The sequence below is a fragment of the Aulostomus chinensis genome, chromosome 4 (genome assembly GCF_037954235.1).
Source record: "Aulostomus chinensis isolate RoL2024-O1b breed Wild chromosome 4, RoL_Achi_v1.0, whole genome shotgun sequence".
NCBI classification, from domain to species: Eukaryota; Metazoa; Chordata; class Actinopteri; order Syngnathiformes; family Aulostomidae; genus Aulostomus; species Aulostomus chinensis.
Window position 1 is genome coordinate 24526439 of NC_141323.1, and position 11400 is coordinate 24537838.

At 43.4% G+C, this 11400-nt stretch overlaps 1 non-coding gene across 1 annotated transcript; it reads left to right on the forward strand.

Annotated features, from left to right (window-relative positions):
- trnak-cuu (transfer RNA lysine (anticodon CUU)) lies at nt 1–73 on the forward strand. Its single transcript has one exon. It is a non-coding gene; the product is annotated as a tRNA-Lys (tRNA).
- Nucleotides 74–11400: the final 11327 nt, after the last annotated feature.

An 11400-nucleotide genomic window follows, 5' to 3' on the forward strand; every position in this document is an offset into this window, starting at 1 on the left:
GCCTGACTAGCTCAGTCGGTAGAGCATGAGACTCTTAATCTCAGGGTCGTGGGTTCAAGCCCCACGTTGGGCGTTCACTTAAACATCACTGCTTGTCCTCTCACTTTCTGCAGCTGTGATTGTGAATTGTAAGAAGAATCAATGAATAAACAACATGAACACAGGCTGTGTCTGCAGCTGCACCTGACTCAGAATGAAAAACCACTATGTACTCAATTGTATCCACTGTCCATACTGACTCTGGAGAAATTTCTTTGTGTGTATTGATGGACACGAGCCAAGCAGAAAGTTCCCATAATGCCATAAGGCAGTGTTTGGTCAGTGTGGAGCAGGCGTCAGTCTGACAACAATGTCATATTAGTTTGTTATCACTTGACCAGACCCAAAAGTAGGCTCCAGTTATCAGTTTCTTCTCAATGCTAATGTCTGCTAGCTTCGTCTGCTACTTTGATGGCTCTGACGACAAAAAGGTCCAGACCCCTGGATATGGTGGTTCCTACCTAAACGTAGATTCTGTCAGCTCATCTTTAGAAATCAACTCACCATGAACACAAGTAGATTTCAATGGACTGCAAATGTGTCTCATTTAATGGTAAACATGTCAAATATAAATTCCATCACCAGAGGAGGTCTGCTGCTGGAATTAAGCTCCAGATATTCACAAGATATTCTAGATCTTAAAATAAAGCATTTTTACATTTGATTTATTTTTCATTAGCCTGCTTAATGTGGTGTGATTTTATGCATCTTATATTAAATAGAGCTTCTTCAATGATAGTCCCGGAGGATGTTGGATGATATAAAAAGATGATATAAAAAGAGTGTCATGACTTGATAAACTGGTGATGACGGCGTATCTTTAGAATGTTTTATCCAGTTGTTACTCTGGGCTCCACTCGTTGCATTTTTGTCTCGTCCAATGAGAAACGATCAGTCTCAGGTTTAAGCTCATCAATGAGTCCTTGTGGATCAGTGGCTTGCATGCATGAATGAGTTGGAACACTTCTTGGAAATTAAATTAAAATAAATTAAATTAAATTAAAGAGGATTTAATACAATTAAGAAAACACTTAAGACAGAGTGATAATTCCAGCAGCGTAATTAAGGCACTTATTGAGTAGCAGGGATGAATTAGCCTCCATTTATCTGAGCTTCAAGTAGATGGCAAAGAGGCAGGTGGAAAGGTGTGTAGGATGAACGATCGTGACCTCCAAACAAATGAAGAGGACTGAGTGGAGGCTGACCAGCTCTACGGAGTCAGGCGGAGTTTGGCAGTGAGACAGGAGTCCAGGCCTGAATAGGTGAAAACCAACGTAACCGGCTGACGTTCTCAGCTGTATTCTCCCATCGATGTACGATGCCTCTCCAATGAACTGGAGGGAGGACGGCTTCCAAAGCCTCCACCTCGTCGACCGTGGCTCCCGCTGACATTCGCTCGATGAAGAAGGGAAGCGCGTTGATTCGCTACCCTCTGGTCTCAGGCTGCTGGCTGCCTCGACTAAGCTGCTCTTCTCCAACACAAAGGTGGCTTCTCTTTGCTGGTCAGGATGGAGATTCAAGGCTCACAGGAGGTCAAGAGTGTAGCGACCGTGAGCTGAGATTGATGATGAATTACAAAAATAGAAAATAAAAAAAAAAAAATTAGTGGAATAGAAAAGGGGGAGAGCCGGACCAGCTGCTCTAGGAGTCAGGGGTGCACATAAGCGGTCCGCATGCGCGCATGCGTAAGGAACCTGGACAAATGCGCTCGGCTTCAAAGGCTTTTATACGCTTTTGCGTACGAAACACGAAAATAATTACTTAGCGGGGCCTGTCTCTTTGACATTTTGAGAAGTGCTTTTGCCCGCGGTCGGTAGCAGTCGGTACGCAAAAGCGTATAAAAGCCTTTGAAACCGAGCGCATTTGTCCAGGTTCCTTAACCATTTGCGCATGCGGACTGCTTATGTGCACCCCTGGTTATAGTAAACTGGTCTGCCTCAGAGCAGTGACCTTTGACCTTTGTGGGGTTGTTTGCCAATCAGCACACTTTGCTGTCTTCAGTCCTTCTCAGATATCAACAAATGAAGCTGGTTGAACAGACAGCAATCATCATCACTCAGAGACATCACCTAGAGAGGAAGACTGCTCAGAGTTCTGACAATGACAGTGAAGAGGCAAGGAAAGATGGACAACCACAGACAGTGAAACATTCGGAACATCATGTTTATACACGTGTGTGTGTGTGTGTGTGTGTGTGTGTGTGTGTGTGTGTGTGTGTGTGTGTGTGTGTGTGTGTGTCAGAATCAGAATCAGAATCTTTTATTTTCGTTGAGGGGGGGGGGGTTCCAGTTAAAATAGTTAGATAGAGCGCTCTTCCAGAGCCACCGTGCACCACAGAATGCAGATATAAAGAAAAGATCCAAAAGATAAAAGATAAAAGCAAGATAAAAGACACTGTTAGAACAGAAAGATCCATAAACCCACCAACAAGAGGTGTGTCTGGTACAGATGTGGAATTATTGGCTCACACAATGTTGAGGCAACTGGGAAGAAGACAAACAAAAAAGGCTTGTGTGATTCAGACATTCATCAAAAATGGTCCTGTAGAACTGTTCAATGTGTCATGACTTCTATCCATTTTCTTCTGCTTATCCTGTTCAGGGTCATGGAGGGGGTGGAGCCTATCCAAGCAGCTTTTGGGCGACAGGCCGTGTTCACCCTGGACAGGTCACCAGTCCATGACAGGGTTAACACATCCACAGAATAACATTCAAAGCCAGACTCAGGAGGATCTCTCCACCCTACAGACTGTAAAGGAATCATCAAAGATGGCAGTTGGAGTTCTGTGGATCTGTGCTGGATTCCTCATCCTCACGGACCAGAAGTCTGTCTGAAATACTACACTGATTGATGATCTTTTCATGAATCTGTAAATGCTTCTAAAATTAAGAGTAAAAAAAATCCTATCTTCTTCATGTCTCAAGCCAAATCAAATCAAGAGTTCTTTTATGATAATTTTTTTTAACCGGACGTCTGCTTTGACTGGTTGATTGTTGAAAGAGAGCAGGACAGGACAGACAGCAGAAGACAAATATAGAGAAGAAAAGACAAAAGACAGAGAGAAAGGAGGGAGAGAATGACAAAAAGATGGGGAACAAGATGAGGGTGCAAGACAAGCAGAGAGAAAGACAAAGGGACAGGGGGATGGAAGACAGACACACAACAAACAACAGCAACAGCAGCAGCAATAATAGTAAACTAGCTGCCAATAATAACGTCTCCTGGTCACTGAAGCAATCAACTTCAGCATAATAGGAGGCTTGAAGAGCCAGGAAATAAAATATAAGCACAATACTGATGTGAATGTCAGTGCAATACTGAGAACACTGATATGTAGACGACTAGTAGGGGCGGCACGGTGGTGCAGTGCAAGGCAAGGCAAGGCAAGGCAATTTTATTTGTATAGCCCATTTTCACATACAGTTTGTCTCAAAGGGCTTCACATGGCATCATAACAACATCCTCTGCACTTAGACCCTCATATCGACTGAGGAAAAACTCCATAGAAAACCCTTTTAACAGGGAAAAATCTGAGAAACCTCAGGGTGAGCAACAGAGGAGGGATCCCTCACCCAGGACGGACAGACGTGCAGTAGATGTTGCTACAGACAAGAAAACAGTTTACAATGCAAAATGTGGGAAACACGGAAATGTTAATAACAGCTGAAGAAGAAAGCTTCTGGTAGGGGAGGCAGGGAGAGCAAGCCAGCTTGATGGGGGACTGGATGGCAGACTGGTTCATGGAAGGGGAGCGCAGGCCGGTGTAACAGTAGGGAATAAGAGGGGGGGGGGGTGATGGAGGCGGCGGTTGGGGCTCTGGTGGATCTGTGGAAACACAGAGAGACTGCGAGACACCAAGGCCAAACTACAAAGTGCAACAAGTAATGGTAATGACAGTTCCAAAAATGTGCAGGGAGGAGAGGAGGAGAGAGGGGGAGAGGAGAGGAGAGGAGGGAAGGGCTCCATGTAACCTGATGTGTCCCCCAGCAGTCTAAGCCTGTAGCAGCATAGCTATCAATGGTTCAGAGCTACCTGAACCAGTCCTAGCTGAAGGCTCTGTCATAGAGGAAGGTCTTAAGCCTGGACTTAAACATAGTTAAAGTGTCTGCCTCTCTGACCCATGGAGAGAGCTGGTTCCAAAGTAAAGGAGCCCGGTAACTAAAGGCTCTACCTCCCAGTCTGTTTTTATTGATACTGGGAATCACTAAAAGACCTGCATTCTGGGAGCGGAGTGCTCTGGTCGGACAGTAGGGACTAATGAGCTCTTTCAAATAGGATGGAGCTTTATCATTGAGAGCCTTATAAGTCAGCAGAAGGACTTTGAAGTCGATTCTAGATCCTACAGGAAGCCAGTGGAGAGAAGCTAAAGTGGGAGAGATGTGTTCTCTCTTCTTAACTCCCATCAAAACCCTCGCTGCAGCGTTCTGGACCAGCTGGAGACTCTTTAGGGAGTATTTAGGACATCCTGACAGGAGAGAGTTGCAGTAGTCCAGCCGAGAAGTGATAAATGCATGCACCAGTTTTTCAGCATCACTCTGGGAAAGGATATTCCTAAACTTAGCGATACTTCGCAGATGGAAGAAGGCGGTCCTGGTCACATGCTTTATGTGGGAGCTGAAGGAAAGGTCATGGTCAAAAATGACCCCAAGGTTCCTTGCGGTTGTACTCGGAGTGAGGGTGATGCCATCTAGAGTAGAGATCCGATTCAAGAGTGTGTCCCTGTGGTGTTTAGGTCCAAAAATGATTACCTCAGTTTTATCTGAATTGAGCATTAAGAAGTTAGAGGACATCCAGGATTTAATGTCTTTCAGGCAGTCTTGCAGATGAGTAAGCTGGCTTGTGTCGTCTGGCTCCATCGACAAGTAAAGTTGTGTGTCATCTGCATAACAGTGGAAGTTGATCGAGTGCTTCCGGATTATGTCACCTAATGGGAGCATGTAAAGAGTGAAGAGAATCGGTCCTAAAACTGAACCCTGTGGTACACCATATGTAACTCTGTTATACAGTGACAGTGGTTGGCACTTTCACCTGGCCCTGTGATGGACTGGCGACCTGTCCAGGGTGAACCCCTCCTCTTGTACTGAGGCTGCTGGGACAGGCTGCAGTTCCCTCTGAGACCCTGAACAGGAAAAGCTGTAGAAAATGGATTAATGGATGGAGTTTGCTGTGTTTAGAGGGATTTTCCTGTTTCTCTTGATCACTTCTTCAATCTGAAAATACTTTCCAATTGAACAGTTAGAAAAATTTAACTTTTTCCAAAATGGGAGTTGCTGGTTCTTCACATTTGACCTGCAGCGACAGTCTCAAGACAAGAACACTTCTACTTCTGATGATGACAATTTGTTCAAAACTAAACTTCATCCAGTACCATGTTGTCAAACACTGGAACATCCACAGCACCTGAACAGGGACTTGAACCCTGGACCCTCACATTAAAAGTCTGATGCTCTACCATCTGAGCTACTCAGAATCTTTCTGCAGCATTTAGACAGGAAAAGAAACACCTGTGAAGGACAAACTGATGCTTTCTTGACTTGTTCAATCCTCCATGTTAAAGTCCACCATGCTTTTGATTGGCTCTGATTCTCTGTGGCAAAATCCAACAAGAGGCTCCAAAAATGTCTTGAATGTCATAAGAATGCACAGGACAAGATGTTAGTTTCCTTCATGTCTGCAGTTCCTCCACTGGAAAGTAAAGTCAATGCTGTTCCTCTGCTGAAACCTGGGATGGGACCAGGGACCTTTAGATCTTCAGTCTAACGCTCTCCCAACTGAGCTGTTTCAGCTCTGAGGGAGGGCCCTGCTTCTCTCATTTTATAATCTCTTCCACTCTCACTAGAACTTCGAGAGGATTTGAGCTTCTGAAGTCATGACACATTGAACAGTTCTACAGGACCATTTTTGATGAATGTCTGAATCACACAAGCCTTTTTTGTTTGTCTTCTTCCCAGTTGCCTCAACATTGTGTGAGCCAATAATTCCACATCTGTACCAGACACACCTCTTGTTGGTGGGTTCTATGGATCTTTCTGTTCTAACAGTGTCTTTTATCTTAAATATGCCACTTTCACATGAAAACATCAATAACAGGACAATATCAATACTATTATTGCTGCTGTTGCTGTTGTTGGTTGTGTGTCTGTCTTCCATCCCCCTGTCCCTCTGTCTTTCTCTCTGCTTGTCTTTCACCCTCATCTTGTTCCCATCTTTTTGTCATTCTCTCCCTCCTTTCTCTCTGTCTTTTGTCTTTTCCTCTCTATATTTGTCTTCTGCTGCCCCAGGATCAGCTCCTATCACTCAGTGGTCCAGAACCATTATGAAGCCTGATCATGAATGTGAGCAAAGCTCTTGGAACAAGGCCTGCGGCCACCACAACTAAGATCCTGCAGGTCACTAGAAGCTCCAATGTCCAGCTGACAAGTGGACTTTCCTCTGATCTGTGGTGGTGCTGAGTTTAGCAAACATCTCCAACAAGAAGATGAAGGAGGCCATCAACTCCTCCAAGCTCAACATCTATACTGGCTTTACTGGGAGATCAGGAGGTCAAAGCAGATCTTCACCCTCGACCTCAGATGGTTTCTACTCACAGAGATGAGGGACCAGTTCAAACCAGCTACCTGGAGCTCCCTTACGCCATTGTCCCCATCAGCTAACATCTGGATCTGGACCTGCACCGGTGCTGATTTGTGTCTTGAGTCCCCAGAGTTTGTTGAACCAGAGAGGCTTCAACTGGTGACGGTCATACAACCAAGTGTGAAGGTGAGCCTGCATTGTCTGATCTGGAGCTAACAGGGGAATTAGCAAGTGCTCTGACTGTTCTAGAGTTGCTGCTTAGTTGAATTTGAATTTATTTGTTGAAATGTTCCAGTTTCTATGAGGTCAGGGAAGATTGGTGTGGATCTAAAGGTCCCTGGTTGGATCCCAGGACATTGTTTTGGCTCATTTGAACATTTTCAAACCCTCGTTGCTCAGATTTTACATGAATTTGATCATGACTTTTGGACAAATGTTTTGTTTATTAATTAAATAATCACTTCAGTTATGAATTTAGTGAGTCACCCAGACTTGGTCAATAACAAAAGTTAGTCTGGTTATTATTCAGTTTCCAGTCAGTAGGGACACACACACACGCACACACACACACACACACACACACACACACACACACAGCCTGTCTTTGGTATAAAATGGTCTGTCACGTTCACGTTGGAAGATTTCTCTGACTCCATTGTGAATAAAGAGATTCTTCATCTGACACCTGAGTCTTGATCCACTGATTCATCTGATCCACCTCTTTCTGCTCCAACAAGGCTGACATGGATCAGGTGGGTCCATGACATCCAATCAGTAGGTTTCTCTTCTCAATTAATTTTCTTCATCCCAGTTTAGATTGATTCTTCTCAGCCTAATGAAGGAGCATCTGATCAGGTGTTTGACTGCTTGTTGGTTGTAATTCCATAGATTTTAATCTCAGATGTTATAGAATTAATAAGAACATCTTAAAGACCTTTGTCCAACACTTGAAACTCACCTGTCTGTGGAGGCCCAACTGGCCTTTGGTAGTGAGGTGGTGGACGCATGTGAATGAAATGAGGCTCGTGTTGCTGTGAGGAGCCACTAGAGGGAGACACCTGTCGTTCCTCCCAGCTGACAATGAGGCTTCACAGCTGCATTTGAAGCTGTCCTTTATGAGTCACAACTGTCTTGAGCTCAGGAGCCAAACTCACCGAAAAAATATGCAAGTGGCTCTGGACAAAAGCGTCTGCTCAATGAAATTGTAGGATTATAGAATTCTATAAATGTATAATATAATTGTAGAAATGCTCTCTCTCACCACCCCCCAAAGTCTGTGCCAGGGTCTCTGGCCAGTGGTCAATGGCTCATATCACCTGCCCAGGATGGATCAAGCTTGCTTGTCTTTGTAATTCTGCACTTATTAGAGACCTGGAAACAAAGGAATGCTGAAAAAGAGAAAATAGGACCTCACACAAATGGGCTTGTGACACAATTTTAAAGAATTGTGTAAATGTGAATCTTTTACAAATGTGTGTGTGAATGTGGTTGTTGTGGCCGAGTGGTGAAGGCGATGGACTAGAAATCCATTGGGGTCTCCCTGCTCAGGTTGGAGTCCTGCCAACAACGTTAAAGTGTTGATGTTCTGGAGGAGACAACATCTGATCTTTGTTAGATCCACGAGTCAAAGGTTTTCTTTAAAGTGCTGCAGCAGCTGAGGATGAGGGAGAGACAGAATTTCAAACCATCTTCGTGAGGACATTTTGAAAAACGATGACATTTTGCCACAGTTATTATTGACTTGGAACACTGCAAAAATATCCCCTCTCCAAAAACCCTCCTCTTCAACTTTGTACCCAAGTTGTCTCCTCATCAGGCACCACATTGTCCAGGATGTTCAGTCAAAAAGTCATTAATGATTATAAAAATGTCCATCAAACACAAAATAAGGCTTCAAATAGGTAAAATCACCATCTGTAGACTGAACCAATATGCTGATGTGATCCTTTGATTAGTTTAGGATCAGTCAGAGATCAAAGACTGAAGCAGGAGATCAATGCTCAGAACCCAGAGATCAAAGACAGAATTCAGACATCAGAGACAGAATTCAGACATCAAACACATACCTGATGGAGGCTCCACCCCCCCCCCCCAGACAGTTTCCATGTAAGTCGTAAGTTTTATTTTTAAAGCGCCAAATCACAACAAGTGTTATCTTCTTTTTATTCTTTTTATTAAAGATTGAAGCTCCATACAAGACAGAGTTTGTAGACAAGAACATCACAGCCTGGGAAGCTTTCACTTCTTTTGATGGACAGCTTTGATTTCAGGTTCTACCTCTGTAAAATTGAAAGTAAAGTAAATGAAGCACCTGTGAAGGTAAAACTGATGATGTCATGACTTGTTCAGTCCTCCAACGTTAAAGTCCAACAAGCTTTTGATTGTCTCTGATTCTCTGTGGCAAAATCCAACAAGAGGAAAAGAAAATCTTGAGGTTGTCTCACTTTTTTTTTTTAAAGAAACTCTGCATAGGACAGTGATAGGATGCTTGTTTCCTTGGATGAAAAAGTCTGGTACTCTCATCTTCTTAAACATTTACTTGTTCAATCAGGACAAGATAATCTGAGCTTGGATGTCATTTTGTAGTAAAAGGTGAATTAAACTTGTAAACATCAGCTGGTGTTCACTCTGATGATGTATCGATGGTCTGTATTCTGCCCTCTGTAGCACGATGCTGCTGGGAAGAAGCCTGATTATGTCAGAGTTGTGTTCAGTGGCTCCTGCTGGGTCCATTTCTGAAAAATAGGCTCCAAAGAGTTCAGCTGTTTAAAAGCTCAGGGTTGCTGTCAGCAGATGAGGTGGCCGAGTGGTTAAGGCGATGGACTGCTAATCCATTGTGCTCTGCACGCATGGGTTTGAATCCCATCCTCGTTGTGAGTGACTCTGGTTTCTACTCCTACATTATGGAATTACTGTGAGGCTTTTAACTGACACAGATACCAGTTGAGTCAACTTCCCTTTCACAACCTGACCAAAACAACTCTGACACCCAGAGCTCACATGTGTCAATCACCTCTGTAGAAGGTCCCGCCCCCACAGAGCTATAAATCCTCCCATCAGTGAAGAAAACTGAAGACGCCTCTTGGATGAGAGCTGAAGCATCTTCAAGAAACCTGAAAAAGTCCACTTGGTAAATTTAAATAATTCTACAATTTCTTTAAGCTTTTGTCCAAAGCCACGTGCATGTATCACATGTATATAATATATATGTGATACTCTTTCATCTACTCATGAACCAAAAATGCAGTCTAATACCAGTAAATTTGTGCAGAAAAATGTCATTTGTGCTCCTTCTTTTATTTATTTGTTTATTTAGTATTTTTTAATGTATTTTCTTTCAATTCACATTTTGTCCATTAATTTCATAATCACTCTTCACAGTCGCCATCTCATCACATGACTAAAGTTTGGGTTCTGTATTGGTGGTAAAATATCCTTCCATGCCCCTCACTAGTTTGCACACAGAAAAGCATATTTTACTGGTTTCAAATCTCTTAGTGTGTTCTCTCTCTTAAACCAGCTGTGGCAGCTTTCATTGTGTGATTGATTTTAAAATATAAAGATAGAACAGAACCATTGGAAGAAGATGTCAGGACATTTGAAGGAATGTAAATCCCCTCTTGAAATGTTGCAGTGTGCAGCTGAGACTCTCTGGCAGTGGCACAAGGAGCCACAATGGCAGAACCTGGACCCTCCTGGAGGAGAACCACAGGTGAGGGCCTTCTTGGCTCCAGATTGATGGAAATCAAGTGTCTGAGGCTGTCAGCAGCCATGAAGTTGATCTGGTTGGCCACTGGTATTTTTTCTTGCTGCAGCTCAGGAGTGATTCAGGAGAAGAGTTTCAGAACAGCCAAGGTTGGGGACTGGAATTTTAAAATTTCCCCTGGAACCAGACAACCTTGGGAGGTAAAACCTCACATCATAGCCACTCAGATGCAGCAGCAGAAAGAAGCTGTCATCTACCCTGACAGTCAGAGCATCAAGTCAAGAAAACATCAACCATCTTGTAGTTCCAAACCTTCACCTGTCAGATTCAGCTACTTCTTCAGGATCTGTGACGCCATCTTGTGATAGTGGATTCATTCATCTGCTATTTCAACACATTCAAGTTCATTATCCCTACATGTCAAAATACATTTGGTGTGGGGTTTTACTTTCTGGCCTCAATCATAATGTGTGCATTTATTCTTCATGAACATTTCTCAGCTTTGTAAGTTTATGATATTTTGTCTTCCTCTGTTTTCTATTCCATTGTTGTTGATGATTCTATTGCAGGTTTGAGTTCCCTGTTGACTGAAGCAGAAACAGGAACAAAAAGCTGGAGGTGGTCAGAGCTCCAAGTTGGGACGCTGATATTAAAGTAGGAGATGAACACATCCAGGTTAGCCATCACTCTCAGAACCTGCTACTTTACCTCTTCAGAATGTAGCAGCATAGCATAGCTTCATCTCACCAGTTAGTGGCCCACTTTGATGTCTGGGATATGAGGTTAAAGGTTCTTTACAGCTCTGAATGAAGGGTTTATAAAGTGTTTACAATGCCATAAATAACACAAGCATTCAGTAATTCTTGATAAAAGGAGACTCACCATCAAGTTGGACCAATTGAAGAACAAACAGACTACTCCACTATCACATTTATCCTCACTGGTCCATACTTGGGGACCTCTGTACTAAATGGAGAGTTGAGGAAATGGGCTTGTTGTGGCCCTGCGGTCCCCAGACCTCCTGTACAGTCACCAAGCGCTGGCAGACACAATCGTAATGGAACCAATTATTTTACAATGAC